The 24547-nt window shown below is 46.1% G+C and overlaps 3 pseudogenes; 2 read left to right on the top strand and 1 right to left on the bottom strand.

The window, feature by feature from the left end:
* Nucleotides 1-5249: 5249 nt before the first annotated feature.
* LOC136489336 (disease resistance protein RGA5-like) lies at nucleotides 5250-8438 on the top strand (annotated as a pseudogene).
* Nucleotides 8439-12673: 4235 nt separating this feature from the next.
* On the top strand, nucleotides 12674-14854 carry LOC136486996 (pentatricopeptide repeat-containing protein At4g19890-like; annotated as a pseudogene).
* Nucleotides 14855-17465: 2611 nt separating this feature from the next.
* Nucleotides 17466-23512, bottom strand: LOC136489337 (probable LRR receptor-like serine/threonine-protein kinase At3g47570; annotated as a pseudogene).
* Nucleotides 23513-24547: the final 1035 nt, after the last annotated feature.

A 24547-nucleotide genomic window follows, 5' to 3' on the forward strand; every position in this document is an offset into this window, starting at 1 on the left:
TGATGAGGTATAACATCATCTCCCCCTCCCTCTCTTCCTCTCATCTCCATCTTCCTCACTCTCTCCTCATTCTTGTCATGGTGAAGTGGATTTATTGGTGTAAGCAGATCTAGCGGTGCCAACGGGAGCACACTTAGCGGCAATCCGATCTGGTGGTAGAGGAAGGAGTGGGCTCAGTGGCATATAAATCAGTGGCAGAGGTAGGAGCGAGCTCAGTGGCTATGGTGCGGTGTGGTAGAGTCCAATGGCAATCTCTGCAGTGACCTCCACGCACAGGCTAGGAGGGCATCCGCGACAAGCTCAGTGGACCTCTGCGGCTCTGCGGAAGGCTCGTTGTGCTAGGAGGTGAGCATTCAACCCCCCTGTGGAAATCCTGATTTACAATGCCGTTTTGGTAGAGGCGGTTTCCCCACCCACCTGTATAAAATGTTTTGCCAGTGCCTCTTTATTGTTGTAGTGCTCTTTTTATGTTTCGTAAACCCTACTTTTGTGCTATGCTACTTTCTTTTTAAGTTTCTTAAACCCTGCTTTCCCCTGCACCTTGATGCATTAGGAGGGCATCCACATATTGCAACCCCACATATTGTTTGTAGAGCCGTCAACTTTGTGATACCTTCAATTAATGTCAACCCAACCCGCTTGCTCTTGCGGCCAACAAGTAGATGAGCCAAGCTTCTCAATAATGGAGGCAACGTCAAGATGTTTGTATCCCTCATGTCAAGCACCTGAAGGTATTCCAGCCTACCTATCTCCTTTGGGACCTTCTCGATGTCTGCCCTTCATAGGCTTAGGTACTTCAGCTGATGCATGTCACATATTTTCTCGACACGTTGATTCTTGAAGGATAAATCCTCGCAACTTTCAAGATCTAGCACCTGCAATATCTGAAACTTAGAAAGAGTAGAATGAAGAGTTTGAAAACTCCACAGTGCCATCAGAGGATGGATATGTGACAGCTTCATCCTCTCTACTGTTTCTTTCTATTGAGGGTCACTCTTTACGACACAGAGTCGATGCACCTTATAGGATGAAATTCTCATCATTTGATTTTATTGTATGCCAGTGGCAACCAACCATAGTGATGAAATTCTCAGCGGCGATGTAGTGGCATGCATAGAGCATGGAGAGAATGTACCATGCTCTCATAGTATGTGTGAACCAAAAATGACAATATATATCCTTTGTCTACTTAATCAAAGCATGTCTTTCGGCTTCAATAATTAAAACCATTCACATGTTTTATGTAAGAGGCTTCATGTCTTCATTTCATGTACATCCATGACCTATCCATATGTGGTGAAGAGAAAAGATATATTTGCATCAAGATATTATTCGCGTATAACTAGTGAAGGAATTGACAAATTTTTTGGTATAAATATTATTCTAGACCAAAGGCCTAGACCTAGAGCTTAAAAAATGGTCTTAAAAAAGTTGTGAACCAAAAATGACAAAGTAAATATACAAATTAACTAGAGTTGACGTGAGCCAAGTAAGTTGGACAAAAAAAAACAATCTAAATTGCTAGCAAAAATAAAAAGATAGCAAACATCATGTCTCTCTAGATCTAGATCTACATGACAAAAATTAGTGAAAGAAATGTACACTACTACAGAAATGAGATCTAGTCCCGGTTGGGAACTAGCTCTACTCCCGGTTTCCCAACCGGGACTAGCAATCCGGGGCTAAAGGTGTTGTTCTTCAGTCCCGGTTTGCCACAACCAGGACTAAAGATCCTCCCAGCTTTAAAAATAATAATGTCTCGCACCGCTGCGCCCTGTGAGATTCGAACCCAAGACCTCATGCACTGCCTCGCGCGTAGCTTACCACCCCACCTACACAACACGTCTAACAATGGATGGGATGCTTTCCTTTTGAACTAACCCATCCGAAGACCTTTAGTCCCGGTTGGTGTTACCAACCGGGACTAAAGGGTCTACCTTTAGTCTGGGTTGGTATTACCAACCGGGACTAAAGGTTGGAGGACTTTTAGTCCTGGTTTAGCCGTTGGGCAGGGACCTTTAGTCTCAGTTGAAGACACCAACCGGGACTAAAGGCCTTCTAGTCCCGGGGGCAAAAAATGCCGAGGCTAATGCCAAATTGGGACATCGTTCTAAAGTCTGTTCTCTAGTAGTGGTATAGGTAAAATTTGAAAAGATTTTAGGGATGGCACAAATTCACCTCTCAAACCCAACTTCTTTAAAGGTTCAAAGGGCAAAATCTCCCCTCTATTTTTTTTTTTTTTTTGCAATTTTTCGCTTCCAAGTGAGCTCAACAATGGCATGAACAGCTACAGTCGCACATGACCAACTACAGGCGCAAGGAGGAAGAAGGGTACTTGGAGGGGGTTATTCTTAGGACCGGTCTAGGAGGATCGTCCTGTAAATATATTTCAGACGCGGTTCTCTTAACACAACCGTTCTTGATAATCTGGTTCTTCTATAGAGACGTTCGATAAATACCTCCATCCCTAGAAATTCTATTTCTAGAGGCCATTCATTTATGGAAACCTCCCCTAGCAATGGTACATGTTGTGATTTGTAGGAGAATTTTTATAGGCTATTTAACCCCCTGCCCCACCCCTTCTCTAGCCATCTAGATCCTTTCAAGTGATATATGCTACGGTTAGGTGCGGAGGGGGAGAGGAAGGGGACTGAGTGAGGGAGCCGGGTGGGTTAGGGGGCGTATATATGGCCGATGGGAGCAAGGGCTCAAGCCAAGTCATGCCTACCATTTGAGACCTAAATTTATACTGGTTCAGATACGTGTTTTCCAACGTCTAGTTTGGATTAGATCTCTTATTCTTTTATGCTCAAGTTATAAAGGGTTGCTGAGAATTGTAGAGAGTACCAATCGGGAGCTCCCTACCCACCTTATATACACCGGGGGATAGGTTTACATAAATGGCGATCGGTTTACAAATATGTTTCCTAGTTGTTACAAGAAAAATATAACAGAATGGCTATCATATCCCATAGAAGCCAGCGCCCAGGCTCTCCGCGTTAGGTTGCTTGATCACAATGCTGATGACGCATCTCAATTCGAACGGGACTCATCCTCGTGGGGTCCCATTCTGATAGTGTTATAATAATCCCAGTTCACAGGGTCTAAGTCCAACCATCAATCAATGCAAAGTGTAAGACATAATATAATACATAAACTAATATAAGTTTAAGGCCAATAGCTTTGGCTCGTTAGGCTCGCGAGCCAGCTCCAGCAGGCTCACAAGCTAGCTCATTAACTACACGATCTAAAATATTGGCTCAGCTCGTTAAAAAATATAAATGGGCCAAGCCAAGCCACCAATGAGCCGAGTTGAGCGAGCTACCGAACTGCGAGCTTTTTGCCCAACCCTAGGCTTGACGGGCACCAGACCGAGCCGTGCCTGGCCACGCTAAAACTCCATGCTGACTGGTCGTGGGCCTTTGTGGCCAACTATAGCTAGGTATGACCTGACCTCCTCGACTAACGGTCAATAATTTGCTGAAGGTTGGATCGCATCACATGCGGATACAGATTATTAATATTATATTATAAGAATAGACAGAGATTGAATGGCGTGGCTTGTTGGCAAAGATAAAGTTCCATATAAGCGCCTGTTTAGTTGCCTAAATTTTGGATTTTGGGCTACTGTAGCACTTTCGTTTTTATTTGGCAAATAGTGTTCAATCGTGGACTAATTAGGCTCAAAACATTCGTCTCGCAATTTTCAACCAAACTGTGCAATTAGTTTTTTTTCGTCTACATTTAATGCTCCATGCACGTATCGCAAGATTCAATGTGATGGATATTGTAGCACTTTTTGGGAATTTGGTGTGGGAACTAAACAAGCGCTAAGAGAGAATGCATTGCAAGCAGATGTGGGAATGGAATAAATAGTCCGTTGCTTGGGGATGTTTCTTTAATTTCCTCGCAACTGTTTGATGAAGTATGTACTTTCACATACATGATTCATGGCAGTTGAATAAAGTCGCTTGTTGTGGATGTACTTAATTTCCTCGCAACACGTACTTTGGTATGGCTGTGGAATAAAGCCCCTCGTGGATGAATGGGGAGGCGAGAAAGGAGCTGCATCGCCAGACTGTGGCATGCATTTTCTTTGCTTGCTTTTGACGCAGTTTTGACCAGATTGCTTACTCGCCGTTTGCACTTTAGCATGTGACTCTGGGAAAAATTAAAGGGTATCCGCCGGTAAGGGCATGCAAGTTTTGGAGCCAAATCAAACGGAGCACGTACTCTTGAAGCAAAGCAACAATGCTTGTAGCTAGGAGGTAGTAGCATATGGTTCTGCTGCATGTCATCGCGTTGTGTTCGTGAACACACACCAAAAGCAATTACAGTATTGCTGAACGCAAGGCGGAATAGCACTAGCAGGCCGGGCCAGGCACAGGAGTCGTCAGTCGATCGGCCATCACGGATCAAGTAAGTGGGAAATTAATTATATTAAACCCCTTTGACGACATTCTGCCGCCTGAAATAGTGATATTGGATCCTTAATTAATACGTAATTCATTTAATTGCTATTGCACAGCTCGCAGGGTGCATGCATGGCGTCTGAAACCTCCAAGGGGAGCAGGGCAAGGAGGTAGACATAGTGCCTGCCACTCACGATCTGAAGCAGCAGCAGGAGAGAGATGGCACGGCGCATCAAGGTACCGTGGAGGAGGAGGCTGCGGCGGCCAAGATCGAGGAGGTATTAAGAAAGCTGCAGCCGCTATGTGCGAGGAGCCCTCAACTGCTGGGGCCTGCTGGCCCTCATGGCGTCGTCACTGGTGACACTGGACAGCGCTGCTTGGCCTTCATGGATATGGAGCTGAGCATCGTTGTGGCGTTCTTGGCGACATTGAGCCCGCAGCACTTGGATGGTGAGACAAAGAAATGGCTGGTTGGATGTTTACCGTTTGGTCGACCGCGTGAGTGATGAAGTTGGTCCCTCACGCCACACACTGCTGCGAAGAGCTTCACAGTGCTTCCACCGTAGGAAGTCATACTCATATCTGCTTCCTTCTTATACGGCATGGCTTTACTATATGGGGGCTTCCAGGTATAGGCATCTTCTTCTCACTAGCTCTGACCTTGGGCTTACACCCCAACTGGCCAAGGCCGAGGCCAAAGCAGGTGCCACACCCCACCCCCCCCCCCCCCCCCACACCCCCCCCCCCCCCCCCCCCCCCCCCCCCCCTCTTGTCGGCATCGATCGCCAGGCAAAGAAGATCCTCAGGTGGCTCGCACAGCAGTCACATCAGGGGACGATGGACAGGAGCCTGAGAGTCATGTCTATCGTTGGATCAGTGGGTATAGGCAAGACAGCTCTTGCCATGGAGCTCCGCAACCGACTCATGCATGAAACCAGTGGAGGATGCTACGACTATTTCCAGTGCAACGTTATGGCTCAAGTGCCACGGGAGACTGATAGAAACATTCTTCTTCTTCTTCAAGATATCCTCTCGCAAGTTTCAGAACCAGCAGCAGCAACAGCATTGTCATCTGACCCGTCGTCACAGGCCAAGACAATGGAGGTCCTAGTCCGCCTCGTTTCAGAATGCTTGAGAGATAAGCGGTACCAATAACAATCAAGTTGATTAGCTATGGCATGATGATTATATCTTTAATCCAAAATTATACTCCCTCCATCCCAAATTATAAGACGTTTGACTTTTTTTGCTTCAAGTTTGATCACTCGTCTTATTCAAAAAAATTGTGCAAATATAGTCAAATTTAAGTTATCCTTGAAGAACTTTTATTAATAAACCAAGCCACGACAAAAGAAGTGATATTTTGCACAAATTTTTGAATAAGACGAGTGGTCAAACTTGATGTCAAAAAAGTCAAACGTCTTATAATTTGGGATGGATTGAGTATTTGCTAATCTCTTTCTCAAAACGCTGTCGGCCAGGTACTTCATCATTATCGATGGTATACGCGAAGCATCAGACTGGGAAAAAATCAAGGGCGCATTTCCTAATAATAATATTGATAGTCGAATATTGATTACAACACGCAGTACAAGTATAGCATGGGTATGTTGCTCCGATTCTTATGATGGCCTTGCACAAGACGAAGCCTCTGAATGAGATCGACTCAGAAAGGCTGCTTCTAGCAAAAGTTGTTGGTTCTGTAGATGGTTGCCTTCCAGACAATATGAGGCTATTTTGTGATGAAATCTTGAGCAGATGTGATGGTATACCGTTGTTCATAACTGCTATAGCAGACTGGCTGATCAAGGAACAATTGCAGCAGCAGCAGCAGCAAGGAGCCATCGATGAGGACGAGGACCATGAAAGTTTTGCAACTTATTGCGAGGGACAAGTGCCCAAGCTACCTGAACAGTTGGAACAGTCACTATCATCCGCTTTTAATAATGACTTTGCTAACAATGAGTTGAGGTTACTATTACTGTACATGAGCAAGTTTCCTTATGGGTACAAGTTTTAAAAGGATCGTCTCTTCCGGAAATGGATAAGTGAAGGCCTTGCCTCATCATCTGAAGCAGAGACGTCCTTCTCGCAGCTAGTGGATATGAATGTCATGACCTGTGTAGCAGCAAATTGCAAACACAGTAATGTGGATGAAGCCGAAACGAGCCAGTGGCAAGTCATCAATCATTTTATGCACCAATTCCTTGCCTCCAAATCTGCAGAGATGGGTTTCGTGTTCACCACCACCACGCTCAACTTGGTGGCAGCAGCATCAACAGCAACAGGCCGTGGCGACGAAACCAGATGTAGGGTGCCACGGAGCTTAGTCCTCCACCATCCAGATCCCCAGCTCTCGTTGCTGCTTGAAACAATTGATTTGTCCCAGACTCGTTCACTATCTGTGTCTGGTACAGTCAGCAGCTGCCAAAGCTCCCAAACGATGTGCGGCATCTCTACAAGCTACAAACACTAGCCACTACTGTTGATTTTACCGAGAACAACCTCCAAGCTTCATCAGGGCTCTGCGTGATCTACAAAGGTTGAAGGTGCTTGCATTTACATGGTCCTTTCAACAGTCCACTGACAGAGACTACTGTAATGCATTACTGTCATCCATCAAAAATTGGAAAAACCTCAAGTCGCTAACCATTCACTGTGGACTAGGCTGCTCCATGGAGTTCCTGGGCTCCCTTGAAGAGTCTGGTGCGCCTAGGAGGCTTGAGAAGTTCAAGGTGACAGCGGGAAGATTTGCAAGTGTTCCACCATGGCTCAAAAGGCTCCGGCGTCTAGCTTTCCTGCAAATCACCATCTGTAACAAGCAAACAGCGATGGATGATCTGAAAATACTCGGAGACTTGCCCTTCTTGCAGTGCCTAATACTAGGCTTCGACTTCATCCCTGAACAACCCATAGTGATTGGAAATGAAGGATTCTGTGAGCTTCAGAGATTTTCCATCTACTGCCCAATGCCATGGCTCACTTTCAGCACAGGAGCTATGTGGAAGCTGACATACCTCCAATTGAAGTTCTGTTCGACTCCAGCGAGCCAGATCTGTGTTCCTTCAGGTATCAGCAACCTCGGTAGGCTTACGGAGGTTTCCCTGTGCTACAACGCACAGTACATCAACAGCCCCAGCATCAAGATGACAGTGGACGCAGTGACCAAACAAGTTGCCAGACATCGCAACCCGATCGACCTTTTCATCAATGGCATTGAACAAGATGATGTCCAAGAAGCTGATGATGAAGTGAAAGAAATTAAAATTGGGACTTCAAGCAGAACCAACGCTGGAGCTGAAAATGATGCTCAAGCAGTTGGTGAGGAGGCTACAACAGCAATTGAATGTGAGATTACTGAAGCTGAAAGTTGATCCAATTAGGCGACGCTTAGCTCTAAAAGACAGGGTAATCACTACTACTATGTTGCTTGAAATTCTGCTTGCTGTCAACACCATTTTCTTGACAGTTTCCATATACACTCTGAGGGTTTCCATATACACTCGTTGCACCAGGAATGATCAGTCGTCTCATCTCTGGAGGTAACTCAATTGCCCAAGGGAGATGAGAGAACAAGAGTTACAGCGGTGAAGGCGGTGAGAGACCCCTACGTCGATCAAGGAGATCGTGAAGGCGGTGAGAGAAGCAGTTGCAGAGCACCTCAGTCAGATCGACCTCTTTATCAACGGCATACAAGAAGACTATGATGTTCAAGCAGTCCATGAAGTGACAGAAAATGCTGCAACTGTTACTCTGAGCAGCACCGATGCTGGAGCCAGAGATGATGCTCAAGCGCAACCAGTTGACGAGGAGACTACATCGGCAGCGGTTCAAAGTGAGATCACTACTGAAGCTGAAAGTTGATCCAAACACAAGGTAATCGCTACTCTGTCGCTTCAAATTGCACCAGCAGTCACCACCATGTACTTGACAGTATTCATATACTTTTGCCACACCAGGAATGAATGTCCGTCTCATCTATGGGAGGCTCCTCGATTGCCAAAGGGAAAGGATGACAACAAGTGATGCAGCCTGGCATTCCATACCACAACGGGATCAAGATGGTACATCGCTCTTCGCGTCCTGTGTAATGCTGTTAACCACAGTATGTGTATGTGTATCTCAGGTCATAATGTCAGATCATGCTGTTGCCGCGTACTTCTAAGACTGTCATGTACTGTGTTGGTTCATCCGTGTACTCTGGCATTTGCACTGTTGTTTCCATGTTGAGTAACTTACATGGATGAGGCCTGTGTGGAAACTGGAAATCAGGAGCTCTTTCCAATTCCTGCGGAAGTTGACAATTCCACATGAGACTGGCCATCTGGAGTGTTGTTTATGTGTGTTCTTGATTCAGTCTCAAATGGATTTGCATGTAAGACTCTGACATTGTGTAATAATGCAAAACTTGGTGTTATTTTGTCAGTTTCTTGAACTACCACAGTATGCAGTTTCTGTTTGGGCGAGACTTACCGAAGGATGTGTTAACCTCTGCTGCTCTGCAGTACTATTACCGTACCATACTAGATTACTAGTTGATGTTCGTCTTGCTGCATTAGAGCCCGTGATCACCAGCGCCGACTCCTCCGTCTCTACACTCACCAACGAAGTCTCCAGTGAAAACCCTCCCAAACATCCAAGCGAAATCAAGGGGAATCGTGAGGGGAACAGGCAGCTCACGGTCATCGGGCCCGTGGGCGATTCGCCCTGACCTAGACGGCGACGGGCTCGTGATCCATGGAGTTGTCCGACCGAGGACCTTGGCGACCACGGCGAGGTCATCTCCGACGGCGAATTCGACAGGCCTCATGGCGGCGGAGGGCGTGGGCCGTGGGCGGTGGAACGGTAGTGGTGATGGTCGGCGGCGCCGCAGATGGAGGAGAAGGAACTGGAAGCGTGGGCCTGCCTGGGCCTGGTGGTGTTGTTGGGCTTTGAGTTGAGAACTTTCTAGAGGCGGCCCAAGGCTTATTTTATGTTGTCCAAATCTAGCTCTAACACGCGTTGTAGCGCCTAATAATCTGCATAAGATTCAAGCTGAAGTGGTGAACAATATCTAGTCTTCTGTAAAACATATTTTTATTGTCTCTAGTATTTGTTTTAGCGCACTTTATGACCATAAAGGGGCAGACAATAGAGACGTGACAACTGCTAGAGTCGAGGACTACGTGGTTTTTACGTCAAATCGAGATAGCGTTTCATTTCCCGTATTCGTCGATAATCCAAAATCTATATAAGTTTAACCATTTTTTATTAGTGTCGGACCTAGGATTTTACCGAAGGATATGCCACACCAAAACTTTTACATGCAATTCGGTAAACTCCATTTAATAATTCGATAAATAATTATAAAATTTGATCTGCAATTAGGCATACAGGTACTAAATACCATATAAAGTCAGAAATTCAATAATTCAATTCAAAATTTGCACAAATTGCAATATAAATAGTACAAACACTATTTTAATGAATAGTTTAAAAGATACATAAAAGACTCTTACAAAACTACTTTGTCCAGCGTACGCTTACAACATTATTCAGCAAGCACGTCCTGCTCCACTGGACTAGAACCATCCAAAGTTGTTAATATCCTGATCTATATCCTAAATTCTTATGATACCATAACACTACTGGTCGAATATCAATCCTACGATTTATCCCGAATTGGACATACTATCATACTTCCTCAGTTTCAAATTATAAATCGCTTTGACTTTTTTGGTATATCAATTTTGCTATGTATGTAGACATATATTATATCTAGATTTTTTTAAGCACAACCTTGGCACGGCCTTCCTAGTGTATAGCAAAATGAATATACCAAAAAAAGTCAAAGCGACTAAAATGGAGAGAGTACGTAAAATTCCATGGTATCTGAAAGGATCAAGATGTCCAAGAGGGAGGTAAATTGGGCTAATTTTAAATTTCTTTACAATAATTAAACCCTACGGTTAGCCCACTTGACCCCTTTTGCCAAGAAAGTGTTTCTAATATTCTACCGCACAAAAAGTCTTACAACTTAAGTTTCAATTCTACTCTAGCATGGCAATTCTATAAATGTAAAGACAAGAATTGAATTGCTCAAAGTAAATGCTCAAAATAAATAAAGAAGGAGGAACGCAGCGATGTTTTGCCGAGGTATCGGAGAGTCGCCACTCCCCACTAGTCCTCGTTGGAGCACCCGCGCAAGGGTGTAGCTCCCCCTTGATCCGCGCAAGGATTAAGTGCTCTCTACGGGTTGATTCTTTGACACTCTGTCGTGGTGAATCACCCACAACCGCTCACAACTTGAGTTGGGTCATCCACAAGCTCCGCTAGATGATCACCAAACTCCCAATCACCACCAAGCCGTCTAGGTGATGGCAATCATCAAGAATAACAAGCACGAACTCTCACTTGATCACGACAAACCTAATGAGAAGGGTGGATGCACACTTTGCTACTCTTGCTTTCACTAATGAGGAATCTCTCTTGGATTCTCAAATTTCAATCACCTCACTAGGACCTTGCTCTTCTTGACACTCTCAAGGGTGTTTCTCAGCTGTTGGAATGAGCAAAAGTAATTCCTTGAGTGAATAGAGGAAGTATTTATAAGCCTAATGAGAAGTGAATAGGGGAACAGGCAGCTCATGGTCATCGGGCCCGTGGGCGATGCGCCCTGACCTAGACGGCGGCGGGCGCGTGATCCATGGAGTTGTCCGACCGAGGACCTTGGCGACCACGGCGAGGTCATCTCCGACGGCGAATTCGACAGGCCTCATGGCGGCGGAGGGCGTGGGCCGTGGCGGTGGAACAGGTGGTAGTGATGGTCGGCGGCGCCGCAGATGGAGGAGAAGGAACTGGAAGCGTGGGCCTGCCTGGCCTGGTGGTGTTGTTGGGCTTTGAGTTGAGAACTTTCTAGAGGCGGCCCAAGGCTAATTTTATGTTGTCCAAATCTAGCTCTCACACGTGTTGTAGTGCCTAATAATCTGCATACTCCATCCTCCCTTCTCTACAACAATAGATCCATAGAGACGAGTGATAACAAAAGTTCCCCAACACATGAACCCACAAATTATACTCTTCGCTGCAGGATAAACACCATCAACCGATGAAGTGATGAAGAAATTACTTGGCGGATGCTGACAATATGGGGAGCCATTCGAAGCAGCATCGATTCCGAAATCCAGGTGCGGCACCACGACAAGAATTCGTTTCCCTTGAGGAGCTCCAACTGGAAGCGCGGGTGCGGCGCCAGGCAGCAGGGTGAGCACGATTGGTGCGCGGGCGGCGGCCGGCGAGGCTGACGAAAGCGTATTAGACTGTCTCCAACGGCGTGACCCAAACGCAAAATGCGTCCTACACAGTGTTTTGAGTAGCCAAAACCATCCTCCAACGGAAGACCGAAACCACAGTACGCATTCTGGGTGCTCGGCGTCTTCGAAGAGAGACGACGCAAACATGTAGTGGTGGGCCCGTCGGAGCCGCAGTGGCGCAACACCCTACCCCGCGCTGTGGCCCACCTCGGCCACGCCATCCTCCTCACCTCCGCCATCTCCCTCTTCTGCACGGGATCGAGCGCGGGCGCGTTGACCTGCTCTGGGCGACAGCCCTGCCCCGGCGCAGCGGCCAGCCTCCACCTCGGCGCGGCGGCCCACCACCACCTCCGCGCGTTGCCCTGCTCTGGTGCGGTCAGGAGGAGGCGGGGGTGCGCGGATCTGGGCCCCGCCACCGCTCACCCTGGCCGGCGAGGCGAGCTGGCCCCAGAGCGGCTGCCCAGCCCTGGCGCGTCGAAGCCCGCCCCGGTGTGGCGTCCTGCCTCCCCGCCACCCGCCACCGCGAGCCTCCTCGGCGCGATCAGGGAGGCGCGGGATCTGCGGCCGGCGACGAGCGAGGAAGAGAGAGAGAGGGCAAGGGGAGATCGGGAGGAAGAGGGAGGGAAGGGAAGAGAAGTGACGAGGGGCAGAGAGAGGAGAGGAGATATTTTTACCGGTGTACAGTGATTTGGGTCGTCCGTTGGAGAAGATAAATTTTAGGTGCGGTTCTTTTACTGTGCAACACCTAAATCAGATAAATGGGTGTTGTGTTTATGTTGTATTGTTGGAAACAGTCTCAGTACAGCAGAACTGCAACGGTCCAAATCGTGAACAAAATCCTCAGCCGAAATCCGTATTCGGGATCAGGAGACGTATCGGGCTCCATATGTTTCCACGTTCTCCACGGGAAGGCGGTTTCTCAACGTCTCCGCTAGAGGGGCGCCATTTCCATTCAGAGTCACATTCAGACTGACAGAGATGCTCCCCCGCCATCGCCATGTCCGCCGCCTCCTCCTCCATCCCAAACCCCTACCTCTCTCCACCAGCGCAGCCACCACGGCCTCCTCACCTCCCGACCCCGCTCCCTCCTCCTCCGACACCACCATCCCCACCGCTCCCGTCCCCGGCCTGGACCCGGCCTTGCTCGCCCCGGACGACGCCATCGCGTTGCTTCCGTCCGTCGCGGACACCGAGGGCTCCGCGGCGGCGCTGGCGCTCTTCCGCCGCCTGTCCGCCCGCCCGGACCTCTGCCACCTGATGCGGCTCTACGCGACGGCCGCCACCTTATTCGTCGCGCGAGGGGAACCTGCCGATGGCGCACGAGGCGGCGCGCGCGATGGTGGCCGCGTTCGCGGAGCGCGGGCGCCTGCGGGAGGCCGCGGACATGCTGCTCGAGCTGCGGAGCCACGGGCTCCCGCTCGCCGTCGAGACGGCCAACTGGGTGCTCCGCGTCGGGCTGCGGCGCCACCACCCGGGCGGCTGCTTCGCGCACGCGCGCCAGGCGTTCGACGGAATGGGCGTGCGCCCCGACGCACGCAGCTTCCGGGCGCTCGTCCTCGGGTGCTGCCGGGAGGGTCGGTTCGAGGAGGCCGACGCCCTGCTGGCGGCGATGTGGCGGGAGGGGTTCTCCCTGGACAGCGCCACGTGCACGGTCGTCATGCGCGCGTTCTGCCGGCAGGGACGGTTCAGGGACGTGCCTGGGCTGTTCGGGAGGATGGCGGAGATGGGCACGCTGCCGAACGTGGTGAACTACACCGCGTGGATCGATGGTCTGTGCAAAAGAAGCTATGTCAAGCAGGCGTTCCATGTGCTGGAGGAGATGGTGGGGAAGGGGTTGAAGCCGAACGTGTACACACATACGTCGCTCATCGATGGGTTGTGTAAGATTGGGTGGACGGAGCGGGCGTTCCGGCTGTTCTTGAAGCTTGTTAAGAGTAGCTCGTACAAGCCGAACGTGCACACGTACACTGTGATGATTGGAGGGTACTGCAAAGAGGGGAAGATTGCTCGAGCTGAGATGCTGTTGGGGAGGATGGTTGAGCAGGGACTGGCCCCAAACACAAACACATACACTACGCTGATCGATGGGCACTGCAGAGGAGGCAGCTTCGACCGTGCCTTTGAGCTGATGAATAAGATGAAACTGGAAGGCTTCCTGCCCAATATTTACACATATAATGCCATTATTGGGGAATTTTGCAAGAAGGGAAGGATTCAAGAGGCTTACAAGGTGCTCCGGATGGCCACTAGTCAGGGGCTGCATCCTGATAAGGTGACATACACTATGCTGATAACTGAACATTGCAAACAGGGCCACATAACTTATGCTCTTGATTTGTTCAACCAGATGGCAGGAAACAGTTGCCATCCTGATATAGACACATATACCACCATCATTGCTATGTATTGTCAGCAGAGGCAAATGGAACAAAGTCAGCAGCTCTTTGACAAATGTCTTTCGGTAGGGTTAGTGCCAACCAAGCAAACTTATACCTCGATGATTGCAGGATACTGTAGAGTTGGCAAATCGACCTCGGCTCTCAAGGTCTTTGAGAGGATGGTTCAACATGGATGCCTTCCTGACTCTATAACTTATGGGGCACTAATAAGTGGGTTATGCAAGGAATCAAGACTAGAGGAAGCAAGGGCGTTATTTGAGACCATGCTTGATAAACATTTATTGCCATGCGATGTGACTTGTGTCACTTTAGCTTATGAATATTGCAGGAGGGATAAGACAACCATTGTTGTATCATTCTTGGATAGACTGGACAAACGGCAACAGGCTCATACAGCAGATGCACTAGTGAGAAAGCTCAGTACTGTTGGCAATTTGGATGCTGCTAGTCTTTTCCTTAAAAATGTTCTCGACAAGCATTATGCTGTTGACCATGCAACTTATACAAGCATCATCAATTCATGCTATGAAAGCAATAGATATGCTCTAGCTTCTGAAATATCTGAAAGGGGCTATTGTGTTCTTGCCCCTATTTTGAACCTCAATTGTGATTTTACTCTCATTTTCTTTCACTTTGTGTTTTTACCCCTGCTTTTCTAAAACGAATGCTCCGTTTACCCCTACTCCGTGAACAGCAGGTAACGGTGTTAAAAAAGTTAACAGATGACAATTTTGCCCTTCCGAATATTGCGTTTTTGCCCCTATTTCAAATCACAATTGTGATTTTACCCCCGCTTTCTTTCACTTTGTGTTTTTACCCCTACTTTTCCAAAACGAAGGCTCCGTTTACCCTAATTCTTAACTCAGTTATCTACATCCGGATCAAAACAACTAAAAATTAACAAAAGACCTGTAAAAAGACAAACTTACCCCTTATCTCTCGGTCGTCTCTCTCAGGGTCGTCCCTCTCAACGCTAGCAGGTAGCGGCCGGTTGGTCGCGTGCGGCGAGCGGGCGCGTGCGGCCAGGCGGAGGAAGCGGCGCGGGCGCGCGCGGCTTAGCTTACGTGGGCGCGCAGCCAGGCACGCGGCTCTGCTTGGCGCGGGCACGCGTAGCTAGGCACGCGGCTCTGCTTGGCGCGGACGCGCGTCTCGTGGAAGCAGCCGACCATGCTGCTTGGTCGCACCCATGGTCGGCTCCATGGTCGGCTGCTTTCACGAGATGTGCGCCCGTGACGTCGGCCAAGCCGCGCGCGCCCGCGCCAAGCAGAGCCACGTGCCTGGCTGCGCGCGCCCGCGCCAAGTAGAACCGCGTGCCTGGTTGCGCGCCCATGTCAGGCTAAGCCACGCGTGCCCACGCCGCTTCCTCCGCCTGGCCCCACGCGCCCGCTCGCAGCGCCCGCCCGACGGCCCGACGCTGCCCTTCCGCCGCCGCACCCAGCCGCCCGCTGCCTGCTAGCGTTGAGAGGGACGACCCTGAGAGAGACGACCGAGAGATAAGGGGTAAGTTTGTTTTTTCACAGGCCTTTTGTTAATTTTTAGTTGCTTTGATCCGGATGTAGATAACTGAGTTAAGAATTAGGGTAAACGGAGCCTTCGTTTTGGAAAAGTAGGGTTAAAACACAAAGTGGAAGAAAGTGGGTGTAAAATCACAATTGTGGTTTGAAATAGGGGCAAAAACGCAATATTCGGAAGGGCAAACTTGTCATCTGTTAACTTTTTTAACACCGTTACCTGCTGTTCACGGAGTAGGGGTAAACGGAGCCTTCGTTTTGGAAAAGCAGGGGTAAAAACACAAAGTGGCTAAAAATGGGGGTAAAATCACAATTGGGGTTCAAACTAGGGGCAAGAACGCAATAGCCCCTTTCTTATTTGGTGCCATGAACTATAATATAAAGTTTTTTCAGTATTACTTTGTCTATTTTTTTTTTTTTTTTGCTCTTGCATTCTCGATGATCTTATAAAATACCCATGTCAAGGTTAAGATGACCAGATATTGATTAATGGATTGGATAAGAGCTGCTTGAGGATTTGTATGGGGTCTGCTTTTGCATAAACCATGTGAATAGAAAGAAAGTAAGTTGTTCATATGGGCACATAAATTGTGATATCCGCAGGATCATAGTAGTATTTCAGTTGAGCCTTATTTTAATTTGTTTGATGCAACTCTTGTGAATCTTTATGTTTCTACAGGGTAACAGGTCTTTCTTAAATACTCTGAAGATATCAATGTTATATGACCTGCATCCTGTATGATGGAGTTAAGGTTAGTTTACCCACGGTACCTTGTTCTGAAATATGTATTTGATATTACAATAATTGAAACTTTGTACATGCAGATGCTTCTTATCTATGTTCTACTCCCTTGATCCTATAAAAGATGCAATTCTAGGTGTGGTTAAGTCGACCTGTCTTAACTTTGACAAGTTTATAGAAAATAATATCGACATTGATGACTTCAAATAGGTATACTATGAAAATATATTCATTGATGAATTGAATGATACATATTTAATATGTTAAATATTAGTATCTTTGTATATAAATGTGGTCAAACTTAAGAAGGTTTGACTGGGCACTATTCTAGAATTGCATCCTTTCTGGGATGGCGGTAGTACTTTCTAACTTAACTGTTGTTATTTGAACCTCGTTGATGGTGTCTGTCTTTAATAGTTCTAACTCCTAACTTCTAAGTTGATTCTTCATCCCTAGTTAGATAAATCTCTGTGATTGCTGGTATTTCAGTGAACCGTTGCTGTCTACACAAATACAGTCATTTTTTATTGTGGGATTTCTCCACATTTGTTAATTCTTAATTGAAGTTGTCTTAGGTTTTAGCTCTTTTTATGGGTCCTTACTGAATATGTTTGATTCTAAGCTCCACATGATTATTTTCTGAAACCTCCATATGATCATCATTTGTTTCTTGAATTTTATACTTACATACTTAGTCCAAAGGAAAGTTACTGTATGGTGTCAATCTGGATAAGGTTCCATTCCATTGGTCCTTCCATACTTACCAGTGATGGGTCTATTCCATTGTTATAAGATAACTGCTATACAGCACACTGTGAGTAAAAGTTCTTTATATTATTGCTGAAGTTTTTGGCTTTTTAAGCTAAATTTTGTTTTTTTTCAAGGCTTTTAAGTTTTACACACACACAACAGAGAATTTCAGAGTTATGCACTAATACAGAATGCAATTCAAATGTAGAACAGTCTATAGTCTTAATATATACATGGTCTGAGCTAGGTGTGGTCCTATCGTTGTATTCACAGCATACAGATGGAGTTACTTGTGCAAAGCTATTACATCAGGACCTTATAGACTGTTCCTAATAGTCAACATTTGTAGTGCGTACTCCTGAAGTTTCCTTGTGGGCTTTCTACTTAAGGAACAAGTGAAAATCATGTCACTTTCTTATGACAGCTCATCTGCCAGTTGAGAGCTCAATGGCTTCCTGGATGTTTGGAGACTCAGACTCTTCACTGTATTTGAATAGTTTGCCCTGTTGCCTTATCTCATACTGTTGTCATCGTTTGAGCTCAGCCAGCTGCCATTCCTCCCACAGCTCTGCTGGGACAATCTCTCCTTCTGGCATCTGCACGACCTCTGACATTGTAGGGCGTTGATTAGGTTCCATGTGGGTGCAGAGAAGTGCTATCTGGGTAACCTTCTCCAGCTCTTCAAGGTTGTAGACGCCACCTAGATTGCGATCTACTAGGTCGAGTAGTCGCCCTTCTTCCATCCATAGCTTGACCTTCACATTCGCAGTCATTTGAATCAACTCGTGAATTTAAATATTGTTTCCTTAAGAGGGGACAACTATGTGAACATGTGAACCAATGTTTGACCAGAAAATGTAAGATGATTGCATGGTTATACCTAGTTGCTACTGATACTAGATTTCAGATTACTACGGTTTGCAATATTTTGCTTAGACCTCAGCATGCGTCTCAGTTTTTCTTAACCTCTCAGTAACACTATGCACCTGATATGTACTGATTTACTCGTACCAATAGGATCATGTAATTATCTTACCTGATCAATGAGCACGATCTGGAGTAAAATGGGGGCAGTAATAAATTCTGGAGTAAATGGCCATTAATTCATCATCCACTACAGTGCCAACCACTAGGTATTTATAGGACATACCCGGGGGCTTGGTGAAATTACACCTTGCCTTTGCCGGTACGTCCAGGCACCTCCCTATGAGGACACGAGGGCACAACGGACATTCCCCGTGCTCCCCCCAACTACTCTCTTGACGCCATCGGGGATTCCGTTCCCGGGGACCACTGCTTTTCATCATCTGTCTCATGGCGACGAAGCTGGCTCTGCAGCGGCCGCCCTTCCCCCGAATGGCCTCCCGGGCGATGTTCAACCTGCAAAGACATAGGTTTACCTTTGCTCAGGGAGTTAGCGAGGCGTCCTCGCCCATGGCATCCATGGTCGAGCAAGTTAGCAAGGGTTCCGCCGGGGGCAGCGTCCAGGCCACGACGGGTGGCGCCACAAGGGCCACCTCCTAGGCTGGGGGGGGGGGGGGGAACAGGTTGAGGGCTCGGTTCTCGGATGAGGGTAAGGACAGGGCAGTGTTCCAAGGGCGTCCCCCAACATCTAGTCATCACCAAGAACATCCAGCCACCAATTGGCTCGAGGGCACCACTTGTGTGAGATTTGGTGTTTTGGAGGGTTGTTTGGGACAACAGTCATTTTACATGAATTTTGTTTGCCTCCCATTCACTCCCCCTTTGGATCGACTTGCTCGGTCCTTCAATAAGTTCATAGCAACAAAAAACAAGATATCAGTGATGGTAGAAAGCAGAATTTTTTTTCCTTGAAGCAAAATTGATTTTTGAGCCCAATGGAGTTATATGCCCTAGAAGCAAAGGCATAGCTAATACACTTGAGATGTGTCGGTATATTGGGCCCTAGGTACCCTCGCCACCAGGAGATAAAGCCCTACAGGGTGGTCTGAGCCTACTAAGGAAGAGGCCAAGCCGAATAGGGTGCATCAACTAGTTGGAGAGGAAGATATCGACTAGATAGCCATGGAAGCCAAGTAATTTACGTTGATCTGATAGAATCTCCTTGTAACAAACTAGGAAATTATAGATTGATAGCTTCAGCATTCATTGCTAGGAACCCTAGACTAACACATCAACATTCTTGTAAACCCCGAGCATATGATATACAAGGAGCATTCCGCATTGAACGTTGGGTACCTCATACCGAAGTCAGTATACATTTGTGTCTCGTGTGTTATATCCTTCTGATTCATGTGCACAGATTGCTAATCTACTAGTCGGATGACAAACTCTACGACAAGATAATCACCATGATGAGTCAATTTTGGTTCATAACGTGTTTATTTAGTACACAAGCTTTAGTAAAAACAGGGGGTATATGTTGACAACCAAAATTGTCAGAAGAGGCTAATCCCAAGATGTATAGCCGAAACTGACTTAGCTAATTTCCTCAACCGGCTAAGCTTCTTTTGGTAACTTATAAGAATGCATAAGTTTAGCCTGTTTCCCAAACCGGCAAAGTCGGTTCTGTAAACATCTCTAATTTGTGAAAATGAACTGCACCCTTGTGTTCCTCTCATCAAGATGATCAAAAAACATATATAGAACATCCAATTTGGTGCTCGGATGAAGAAATTATGCGCTCAGGAAGATTTCACCCTCACAAACCAGTTAAGCCGGTTTTGCCGGCCAGTATGAGATTGCGTTGTATTTTGATGCTTTTTGGAAGGGATCTCGACTCCTCGTGGGATAAGACCACCCCTCCTTATAAATATAAGGGGATCATGGCCAATTGAGGAGGCCAACACATAATCGAAAAAAACAATCTAATTTCTCCAGCAAACATTGAATCAGTTGGCATCTTTCTGGTGAAGATTTCCAGTAACATGATACCGAAGCTGAATACATCACTCTTCCTTGAGGCTTTACCCATGGAGCCATATTCTGGTGACCAGCAATAGTATCACCGTAGGTTAGCCACAACAGCATCATTACACATTATCAATAATAAATAACAGTGTAACTGTGCAAGTGAAATTAGTGGGATACCTGGTGCCATGTATCCTATTGTTCCAGGCATGCTTGCTGAAATCATGGAGCTCTCCTCACCTAGGAGCAGTTTTGCAATGTCATTTCTTCGTCAAATAGCACATTGCTAGGCTAAGTCACAGTGTAGGACTACCTCATAGTGCTCATGGTGCAGATACTCCATTGCCATCGACACATCTAGCATGATGTCTAATCTCTTAAGGAACCCAAGGTGTGGCGTGCCTTCACTGTGCAGGTGTGCCTGCAAGCTACCATTAGGCAGGGACGAAGCTAGGAAAAAATTTAGGAGAGGCTAAACAACGGCAATTAGTAAGAAAAGAGGTTCAGCAAATCTCAGCCCCTCCTACCTGTACATCTACAGCTGAAATTTCAGACGGCAACTCTACGGGGCTTCGCTTGCTCGCGAGCGGTAGGGGGGCTGGAGCCCCCCTAGCCCCACCGCTGGCTCCGTGCATGTACTCAAGTACCAGTGCTCTAAAGTCTAGGTTGGAACAGTGTCGATGCGGGACCCATAGGATACCCTGCAAGGGAGAGAGAAGATCTAGTCCAACTATGATTCTTCCCATGTAATCTTAGTAGTAGTACTATTCAGTAATCCTACTAGGAAATCTCATTGTAAACCGATTAGGACTCTGGCCTCCTAACTATATAAAGGAGGGCAGGGCTCCTAAGAGAGGACAATTCTTTTTGTACACAATACTTCATAATCAATCCAACGCAGAGGCTAACGCCGGCTGGACGTAGGGTCGTTACTCGACTATAGTCGAGGGCCTGAACCAGGATAAATCGACTGTCTCTCGCGTTCACCGTCGAGTTCCGCATACGCTGAAGCCCAAACATACTGCCTCGGGTATCCCCGTGGCAGGCTATCGGTGGTGAAACATCGACAAACAGGTGTTAATAATTCTTATCAAGTTGCGGTGCCGAGCCATGCGCAATACTTGGCATTCAGCATCGAAACTCCTCACAGCCTGCTGAAGCTGCATATTCAGAACTTTTATTGCAACACCCAAATTGTCACCCAGTTGGGCCATGTAAACTTTACCAAAGCTTCCAGATCCCACCAAATTTTCCTCACTGAAATTACCAGTAGCACGCACAATATCATGGTAGGAGATTATATCATGGCCAATAGCATCAACCATCCTGGCAGAACCCATTACCTCCCTCTGCTTTGATTTTTTCTTTGTGATCATCAGGTATAAGCAAATAGCTATAAGACATAGTGCCACAGTTGCAGTTGCAGGGAGTATGAACTTTAGGATGTGTGAAAGAGCTGAGTAAGAATTTCCTGGACAAGGTGAAAATCCTAAACGAGAATCACCACACAGCCCAGAGTTGCCCATCAAAGACTGCAGAGTAATGTTTGTGAAAACACCACCCTCTGGTATCTGACCTTGCAGATTATTGTATGAGAGGTTAAGGTTTTTGAGGTAGGTAAGATTTGCTAAGTACCTTGGAATGTCACCAGACAAATGGTTCCAGGACAGGTCAAGTGTGTCTATACTTGATAGCATCTTAAAAGAGTCAGGAATTGAGCCATTGAACATGTTATATGACAGATTCAAGTAGGTCATTTGAAGAGGTCCCGATGAATTGGGAAGGCTAGCAAACAAGTGATTAGAAGAGATATCCATTAAGTCAATGTCTACCAGATTGCTAATATCAGATGGCAACACACCAGTTAAGTAGTTGTGGGATAGGTTAAGTTCGATAAGTTGGTTGAATTGGAATATGATTGGTGGTATAGTTGAAGATAATTGGTTACTAGACACATAAAAGTACTCTAACCCGCTAAGGTTGCCAATGCCGTCTGGAATAGAACCAGAAAGCTTATTTTGGTCAAGAAAAAATCGTTCTAGGTTCCCTAGCATTGCAATTTGTGTTGGGATTGGTCCAGTGATCTTGTTAATGCCAAGGTCAAGGAACTGGAGATTCCCCAGTGTTGTAATTGATTCTGGGATTATCCCACTAAGCTGGTTATGTGAAAGATATATGGAGTTGAGAGCACTAAGATTGGATATAGTAGCAGGAAGGCTTCCTGTTAACTTGTTTTCATATGCTATGAGAATCGTTAGTTGTATAGAGAGGTTACCGATGTAGTATGGAAGATTGCTAGTGAAATAACAATTAGATATGTCAATGAACTGGAGTTGTTTACAGTTAGAAAGAGTGGTGAAAAAGTCAAGCTCACCTTCAAGGAGGTTCCATCCAAGACTGAGAATGTTAAGAGATCTGATGTTGCCAATTGTTAACGGTACTGTTCCGCTTAATAGATTATCATGGAATACTAAAAAAGATAATTTTGATAAGTTGCCAACTGAAGCAGGGATAAAACCAGTCAATTGATTTCTTGATAGATGTATCCTTGAGAGCTCTTTCATTTCCCCCAACTCTGATGGAATCTCTCCAGTTAGATTACAATATGCCAATTCCATTTCGATCAGTGTGGTAAGGTTGCAGAGCACAGGTGGAATCGTCCCAATAAGAGGATTAGAAGCCAATGAAAGAATGGCAAGGTTTGGCAACTTGGCCAACCATGGTGGCACAACATCTACAAAGGAATTATAAGAGAGATAAAGTTGTTGGAGGTAGGGGGATGTTATGAGTCCATATGGGATTGGACCAGTGAAATTATTGTCATAGAGGGACAGGAATCGCAACAGGGGGAGACTAAAGCTTTTATTGCTAGGAATTGATCCAGTAAGATTGTTGCCACCAAGATCTAAATCTTGTATTCTGGACATGTTGAAGATGGATGGTGCTACTGGTCCTGATAACTGGTTTCGGCTCAATACAAGGTATTCAAGCATGCGCAATGAGCCAATAACACTGGGTATCGGTCCTGATAGACTGTTGTTCCCAAAGTTTATGTAAATTAAGCGGGTAGTGTTGTTAAACATGTTCTTTGGCACTGGACCAGTTAACAGATTGTGCAGCAAATCTATCAGCCTAAGATTAGCCAAATTTCCCAGCTCTGGTGGGATATGCCCAGAAAGGTGGTTGTACCTTAAACTAAGAACTTCGAGTCCAGTGAGATTTCCTATAGTAGACGGCACAGTGCTTGAAAGGCTATTATGGCCAAGAGAAAGAACTTTTAGACGTTTCAATCTACCGAGATCACCTGGGATGGAACCGGTGAGGCTTGTGTTTGTAAGGTTAAGGACAGAAACAAAAGAGAGATTACCAAGATGAGGAGAAATCTCTCCTTTAAGGGGAAGGTTGGGCAGTGCCAAGGCAGCGACACGCTGCCGACGCCGACTGCATGAGACACCAATCCAGTGGCAGAACGAGGAGTCTGAAGTCCAATTGCTGCCAAGGATACCGCGAGGATCTGCTACCTGCGCTTTGAAAGCAAGCAGAGCAGCAGAGTCACTGGCATAGCTATGGCCCGACGAGGAACCTGCTGCAGGTTCCGCTGGTAATAAGGCAGCCAGTAGAAGGATAGGAATGCAAGGAAACGCCATCTTTTAGTTCTGTATATTAAGAGCAGAGGATGTGATACATATATATATAGAACACAGATAATAAAGTAAAAGAAAAGTTCTAAAATGTCCAAAAGATGTTGACGTATCTTAGCTAATGGTCTAACTGTCAAATCAATTGTGCTTCAAAGTCAAGGAACTTCTGGCCATGTTTGAAGTTAGGTTACTTCAACGATTGCAACGTAACGGATGAATGAGGTTGAAGATCTTGACCTGGTGTCTTGGACAATTTTCTGTAGCTTAGTGTGGAAATAGAATAGAACGGTTTCTGTTTCTGAATAGCTTGTGGAATTTTGAGGCACAGGAGATGTGTCAGGCTTAAGCACGCCAAAATTTACAGCTGTGCAAATGCGACTCGAATTGAAGGTTACCGAGCAAGTGGATTGCAGAGAGCTCCGTTAGGACAATATCTGCCAACCTATTGTAATAAGTCAGCTGTCATCAATGCAGCAATATAGAAGACTAGAATTTTAATTTTAGTATTACTAATTCTCCACGATAAATGCGCTAGAAAAAAATAAATCCTATAAATTCTTAAAACATCAGGCAATTTCATTTAGGGGCCATTTGGATCCTTTCATTTTAGAGGAATTGGAATCTATTTAATGGATTAGGCTATTTGACTTGGAATTTTGATATTCCACGACTTTCTAAAGTTCACATATAAGATGAAAATTGATTCTGTAGATCACCATGCTACATTTTCTATTCTTTAACTTATAGCACGCTCTTTAACTCGTTTTCTTATAGTAGAAATATAACATATAAGTATCTCTCTTGTATGGCTAACAATAATAATATACAAATATATTTTATATAGAACTATATTAGCTTAATTAATTTGTGTTTAAATTATAATTATTAGAATAAATTCAATTCTAAGG

The sequence above is a fragment of the Miscanthus floridulus genome, chromosome 10, assembly GCF_019320115.1.
Source record: "Miscanthus floridulus cultivar M001 chromosome 10, ASM1932011v1, whole genome shotgun sequence".
Lineage (NCBI taxonomy): Eukaryota > Viridiplantae > Streptophyta > Magnoliopsida > Poales > Poaceae > Miscanthus > Miscanthus floridulus.